We start from the raw sequence: 7,777 nt of genomic DNA, 5'->3' as shown, positions 1-7,777 counted from the left end.
CTTCACCTGAGGACGGCTGCTTGTGTTGTGGCCGAAACGTCGTGAGAATTATTTTATTATGTTTTACATTTATTATTTTATTATTTCCCTTCTACGTGACTTTACCGAAAGAACCAAGAAGATTAAGGGTTTTTTGTTCTATTGGTTGGCATTGCTGCCACATCGCAGTGATCGGGCGTTCAAGTCGATTGCTTTGCTTTGTTACCTGTGTAGCACTTCCACACCTGCATTGCAACCTTTCAAATCACACATCACATCGCTCTTTAAAAAAATAATAATCTATGCTCCCGAGTTTCCTGGCTGCCTGCTGGCTGGGCTCCTGTGGCAACAGTCACCCCCTGTCGACAAACCCGGACGCCGTCTTGGTAGCGACACGGGGTGTGTGTGGGTAACGGAAGCCTTAAAAGAACACGCTTTCGGCCGTGTTATTGGTAAAACAAATAAAACATGATTAGAGTTGTTGGCTTCTTGGTTGCTTCATTGTATATGTAATGCTGGCGGGGTAATTTAGGCCCATTTCTACTGCCCGTTTTCCTGAAAATGTACCCGGGATTGGAGTGGCCTGCTTGGCTGACTGCAGTCCCCCCCCCCACCCACTGGCTTGGCATCCCATGCATATATCTGACCAGAATTTAACATAGATGCAGTACATACAGCAGTTTATTTTATATATTGGAGATTCAATTGGTACAAGCAATGAAAAATAGAAATGTCAATGCAGCATACACACATTTACTTATATCTGATAATGAAAGATGTTGAGTAACTCTTGATTTGAAGTGTCTTAGATTGTAAAACTTCTAAATTACTCTATCTTGCCAATACATGCACGATTTATACGTTATTTAATATATTCAACAAATTAAATAGAATGTCTAAAATCAAAGAATGGCAGTAACGGATACAGAACACGCCATTTAAAATTGCACTATTCAATGTGTGCTTCTATTCAAGTCATTCTTTGCCACAAGATATTATTTAAATTCTAGAGAATATATACCTTTAAAAAAACAATGCATGTTATGGTAGTACATTGAAAAACAATTCGAATAACTTGTAGTGCTCCGAGTATAGGATAATGAGAAGAGTCTGAAAATGACAGCTATTATTTTTTCATAATATAGGTTTTTGGGTCAGATCGCGTTATTTATAAATGTGTCGTAACCCTCCACCACCCGACACGGCCAAACGTTAAAAATGTCCTTTCAAAGGACAAAATAATTCACTTCTTTAGCCCACCGGTGTGCTGAAGAGAGAATCAACAGCATTCTAAAATTTGAGTAGTACGACGTTTCGCTGATAATTACAATCAGCTTCATCGGGCAAGAATGGTGAAGCTCTCCTGCACAATGATTTCAACTTGTTACGCACACAGCACTCGCTCTCTCTCGAATAAAGAGTGAGAGAGACTCAGAGGCGCGAGGAGCCGCAGACAAGCGGGAAAGGCAACTTAGCGGTGAGCCAGCACCAGTAGTTGCCCAAGCTCTGCGATCCTCTATATTGTGGTGTTATCAGCCAATGAATTAGCGCTTATATATGGGAGGAAAACCGGAGCAATTATAGAACGCAGCATTATAAATATATGTGCAGTATACGCTGTTGCTGTCAACCCGAAATGCAACCGCTCACGTCCGATTTTGGAAGCTAAGCAAGTTAGTGCCTGGATAGTGCCTGGATAGCGGAGGGGTCGACATCCAAAACAGCCAAGGTCATTTTTTTTCTTTCAAATTCGGCTAAAAAATTTCAAATTTAAAGAGCCGCAATGCACGTGGTAAATACGAGACGGTTGTCCTTAATAATAGTAATACAAAAACAAACAACTTCACGAAGCAGCGGTGCTTAAAGAGCCGCATGCGACTCCTGGCCCGCAAGATTGACGACCCCTGGCCGATCGCGCCCTGACTGGGGTGACCGCCGTGCCCAGCCCGTGGCGCCGCTGGCTGCCGTGCAGAGGTCGCAACCGGGCACCCGATATCCGTACCCTACCGGATACCCGGCTACCCGATACCCGGCTATACGGGTACCCGTTTGCGACCCTGGTGCGGCCGGTACGGGTACGGGTAGGCCGTGAGTCACTGGTGAGTAACTGTTTGTCACTCATTTCCCAACGTCTTGTCTCTTCTCACAATTCAAGTTCCTAGAATCAACCCACCCGCGCCTGCAACATGGCTTCATCCCAGAGGTTGCAATCAGGTACCCGTTTGCGACCCTGGTGCGGCCGGGTACGGATACGGGTAAGGAATCAAAACCCGTTTGCGACCTCTGCTGCCGTGGGCTGTAAATCGTCAGCAGAGGGCAGTGCGGCAAAACCCATCGCTGCAGACTCCAATCGGGGCTGCAGAGAGGGGGCATTGCGGCAACGCTTTCGCCGCCCATTGGAGCAGTTTGCACGGTCAAAATTAAACGTCCGCTCCTGGTCGTTACTCAAGATCCGGCGAAGTCATTCGCAAGGGTAAGCCACTGTGTGCCGGTCTCCTGGTGCAGATAATAGCAATCATCGCCCCAGCCTCACCTATTGTGAATATTAAAAAAAATACTTAGCCATGAGACTTGATTAGGTTTTCCTGGGAAAACAAGCACATTCATAATAATACTGTATTATGTTTCAAAGACAATGCATATATTCATCTTCTTGGTTCTTTCGGTAAAGTCACGTAGAAGGGAAGTAATAAAATAATAAAAATAAAACATAATAAAACAATTCTCACGACGAAATGTATAAGGTATAGGGTGGTTTATAGCAATACAGTATGTAATTTAATGTTGGTTTTGCCTATGGAAGTATATAGTACGGTATAGACGCGTGTGATGTAAGAGAATAAAGTTTAGATGGAAGCATATTATATAATTTTTTACAACGTAGAATTTTTCATGTATTACTTACTGTTAGTAACTCAGCTTATTGTAGAGTATAGTAAGTTTACTGATGATGCTATGTAGTTTATACTTTAGTTTGTCATGCAGTTTATACTGTAGTTTTTTACGTGGTTGTTTAGTAACTACAGCTACATACTATTAACATTCCTTTCCTTTGTTAATGCTCCCCCCCTTCCCCCCCCCCCTTTGATGCTGCTAATCCTGCATAATGCACGGGCATAGTATTGATTTGGAACCCCCCCCGCCCACCTCCTACGCATTTTCCATATGCTGAATTCCTCTTGATATGCAAATTATTTTGTTTAGGCGCTCTTCTTCCCACCTCCCCCCCCTCTAACCCAGCTTAAATATACGCTCCAAGCTTGGGGTGTTTCATTCTTCGCCTGAGGATGGCTGCTTGCGTTGTGGCCGAAACGTCGTGAGAATTGTTTTATTATGTTTTATTTTTATTATTTTATTACTTCCCTTCTACGTGACTTTACCGAAAGAACCAAGAAGATGAATCCCTGCAGTCACGAAAGCTTTAAATCGAAAAATGCATATATTATCAGAGTGCGTTTTTTGTTTGCATTCTGACCACAACTATTGTGGTTAATGCACACATGATTCCTTGTAAAAGGTTTCAGTTTGGTGTTTTAACATCTCAACACAGCTGTTTTGTTGCCAGACAAAAGGGGAAAACATATTATCATATTTTGGTACTGACAAAGGAGTTCCCATGATGTACTATGCTCTCAGGTCATTCACCAACCCACACTGACTAGTGTGGTGAAGTATGGTCACGGGATGGGCAGACCCTCATCCACACAAAAGGGCTGTACGTCTACGAACATCATGAAACCATTTGCATAATGACAATAATCTGCAAGATCTCCCAATTTTCCCAGCCTCTTAATCCTCAAACGTGCCGACATCTCTACGGTGGATCCACCACACGCCTCCTCTCTGCAGGGTGACGCTTTATGATTCCCATTAACGCGTGTGCATGGCGGCTTCGTCGTGCAAACACGAGCTCGCCTCGGTGTGAATGACTGCCCATTGGGAAGAGGGGAGCGGTGGCACAGCGGTTAGCGCGCTGCGGATACAAGTTAAAGTTCATTTATTAGGTGCAGCCCTGTGAGCCATTCGGCTCTTGAATCGGGTGCAACCGCAACAAACAGAAAACAAAAACAAGAACAAGAAAACATCTTAAAGTGACTATGTGACTAAGTGCAAACAGAAAATCCAAGAAAAAACGGCAAAATATTGTAGAAAAAGCACCGTACACCAACACTGTGTGCAAAAATCCCAGTGGGATGCAAGTCAAACAACAACAACAACCACAAGACAACTTAGATTAAGGCCATCAGTCTAACTCTGTACTACAACAAACAAACATGGCCAAACCAAAACACTTTTCGAAAATCACCAAAATAAAGCCATAAAAGCAATGAAACAGTGATCATAGGAACCCGGCGACCCCAGTTCGATTGCCGCTCACGACCAACACCAGTGACTATTATCTTAACCGGTCCTGGGTATCCCCTAGGTCGACTCAGCCTCACACGAGTACCTGGTGCAGTGTGGAAATATCGCCACGAGGGAGACAGAGGCGTGGTGTTGACCACCTACCCCTCGTGTGCCGTGCTCGCTAGGTGCTCGCTAACGACACTTGCCCCAACAGTCTGTGAAGGCTATACGGGGGATCTTTGTCTGTGTTGTTGTTGTTGGGAAGAGGTGTGTGGAAGGGGCAGAGAGGACTGCTTGTGCTTCCTGTGTAGATTGTGTTCACGCCCTTGGACACAATTTCACCGGTCACTGGCCCAGCGTTCTTAGCTAACGCGTGTGCCCATTGCTGTCATATTTTCTGGCCTGACATCCCGAGTGTGGTTGATGGGGGTTTTTTTTTCTTCATGAGCACCAATTACTATACCAGAGCTTGCAACTGGAACTGTCCAAGGCTGAGCTCAGAAAAAAAATGTCTCATTAGATATGAAATCCTGGAACATTTTATATTAGAAATGCATGGAAATATATATTGATATCGTAGTGCTATAATGGCATCATCGTCAGCCGTGACCTCTACTCCTCGCGAGACGACGGTCTCCCCATGACGCCGCCATCGCGCGCGTGTCCACAGTGGCACATTGCGTCTTGCTCGTGCACGCCAGCTGATCTCTCCGCTCCATCTGCACGCGGTCTTCCATTCCGTCGCTCATCTTCTCCATCCGTCATCATTCACTTCTAGCGATGTGCCCTATGCGAGTACACTTTATCAAACCGTCAATAAGATATCTCTCGCTTGCGACCTTGGGTCTCTTTCCGAGCCTGCGTCTCGTGCTTATTTTGCGGACTTTTCACCTTTTCGTTAGAACATTCATTGTCATTTGTTGCACAGTAGTCACCATAGCGAGCGCGGGGAAATAACCCGGAGGAAATGATTGCAGGACGCAACAAAGAGGGCGGCAAATGTGAGTTTTAGATAAAAAATAAGTTTAACACGGGCAGCAGAGACATCGCCGTACGAGTTCGCCGAGCAAAGGAAAATGTTTTACTGGTAGGAACCCACTGGTTCCACCAGCCCACAGGGGATTATTGTGTCCGTCCGTCCGTCGTGAAGGGAGGGGCTGGGTGGGGAGGGAGGGGATGGGTGGGGAGGAGAGGGTGGGGAGGGTGGGGCTGTGTGGAGGGTGGGAGGGGTGGGGCTGGTCACCCCGTGGTGCCCTTATAAAACGCCGGCTTGTGCCCGCCCTCACAGTCGGGCATATTTGCGGAATACACCACGCCGCCGTTGACCCTGGCCATTGACCGAGCAACCCAACGTTCCTACCAGCTCCCTCCGCAGGAATGTGTTCTGGAGTGTGTGTGTGGGACACTTATTGAAGATGGACCAGGACGAAAGTGGATAAATAACTCGGCGATGGCGAGCAGTGGGGGGTTCCTTTGCAAAACCGAATTTCATTATGAAAAGCATCGCCCCAATGTACACAGACAGGAATGTTTTAGGTCGGTGTATATTGCCTGCCTTGTCATACGGATGAGAAACAACGAACAGAGGACTCTTTCGTATACTTTACCATTCGCGTTGCAATGTGGTTATAGGCAGTGGCGGCTCCTGCAAAATCTCTCAGGGGGGGCAAATGTCTGGATGATTGATAAGGATAATGTCCACCCATGCAATGGATAAATTAACAGCTTAAGCATGTAAAGGCAACTTCACTTCTTTAATATTAATGAAAAATAAAGTGACTCTTACAATACATCTTGTTTGTTTCTATACTCACTATTAATACAATCCACTCAAGTTTCTTTTATTAAAGATTCCACTAGGTGGCAACAAATTATATTGTTGGATGAAACGTGCTTACGTATGATGACGTAAGCACGTTAGGGCGAGCCCTCCCGGAAGCCATAGAGAATGCATTGCAGCGCCCCCGTTCGAAAAAAAACATCTTTGAATGTAAGTCTATGGGACCACACGGGGCGATTCTCAGCCGGAGTGAAATCGCCCAAAAAGAGGCGGTACTCCACAGAACGTGACATGACGCTGATTGGACTATATCCAGAGGCTGACAGTGACGGCTAGCGTGACTCTGTGGTTGAATGACATTGGTGGTGCGTCGCCCAATCGCCCTAATGAAGAAACCGCCCCTGGTTATAGGGCTTGGACCACGTTGCAAGTTATGGGGTCACGTGAGCCCATCGTTCATGTTGAGTTCATAAAACTTGGAAAATCAACAGTGATCGTCCTCTGGAGAGGATGACCCTTAAATTTCGATGTGAAGCTTTCGTGACTGCAGGGATTCATCTTCTTGGTTCTTTCTGTAAAGTCACGTAGAAGGGAAATAATAAAAAGAAAGCATAAAATATATTATTTTATTATTTCCCTTCTACGTGACTTTACCGAAAGAACCAAGAAGATGAATCCCTGCAGTCACGAAAGCTTTAAATCGAAACCCCGCAATTATATCCCCTCTCTGCCTCTGCTCTCAGGGAAGGGAATCGCTGAAACGTCGCAAGTCACGGAACTAAATGTGTTAGTGACGAATGTGTGAACGCATTCTGGGCCTTTGCCACTCTCTCTCGACGCCACTGCCAATGGAAAAGGGCGAATGTCTCATGTCAACGGGTGAGTGGGAAGGAGGGGGTGTGCTTGTGGAAGCAAGTAGGCATGGATACCAAAGAAAAAGATCCCTCGTATAGCCTTGATAGACTGTTGGGGCAAGTGCTGTTAGCGAGCAGCACCTATGAAGGTCAAACACGGCACACGAGGGGGTGGGTGGCCAGCACCACGCCCGGATGGATACCAAAACAAAGATCCCCCGTGTAGCCTTCACAGACTGTTGGGGCAAGTGCTGTTAGTGAGCACCTATGAAGGCCGGCACGGCAGACGAGGTGGTGGGTGGCCAGCACCACGCCCGGCCGCCTTTGTCTCCCCAGTGACGATGTTTACACACGGCACCAGGTTCTCATTTGAGGCTGAGTCGACCTAGGGAAGGCCCAGGACCGGTTCAGATAAATCGTCACCGGTGTTGGTGGCCATGAGCTAAAATCGAACTCGGGTGGCCGGGTTCGTAGCGCAGCGCAGCGCTAACTGCTACACCACCGCTCCCCACAGGATAGACCGCCCAACCAAAGACAAAGATCCCCCGTATAGCCTTAACAAACTGTTGGGGCAAGTGCTGTTAGCGAGCACCTATGAAGGCCGGCACGGCACACGAGGGGGTGGGGTGGCCAACACCACGCCCGCGCGCCTTTGTCTCCCCAGTGACGATGTTTACACACGGCACCAGCTTCTCATTTGAGGCTGAGTCGACCTAGGGAAGGCCCAGAAACGCGCTAACCGCTACCACCACCGCTCCCCACGGGATAAACCGCCCCCACCCACCCCCCAACACGCACACAACAGGAGTGCTGCGTG

This window comes from Lampetra fluviatilis, chromosome 11 (assembly GCF_964198595.1).
Source record: "Lampetra fluviatilis chromosome 11, kcLamFluv1.1, whole genome shotgun sequence".
Taxonomy (NCBI): domain Eukaryota; kingdom Metazoa; phylum Chordata; class Hyperoartia; order Petromyzontiformes; family Petromyzontidae; genus Lampetra; species Lampetra fluviatilis.
Note: the sequence above shows the minus strand (reverse complement) of the source record.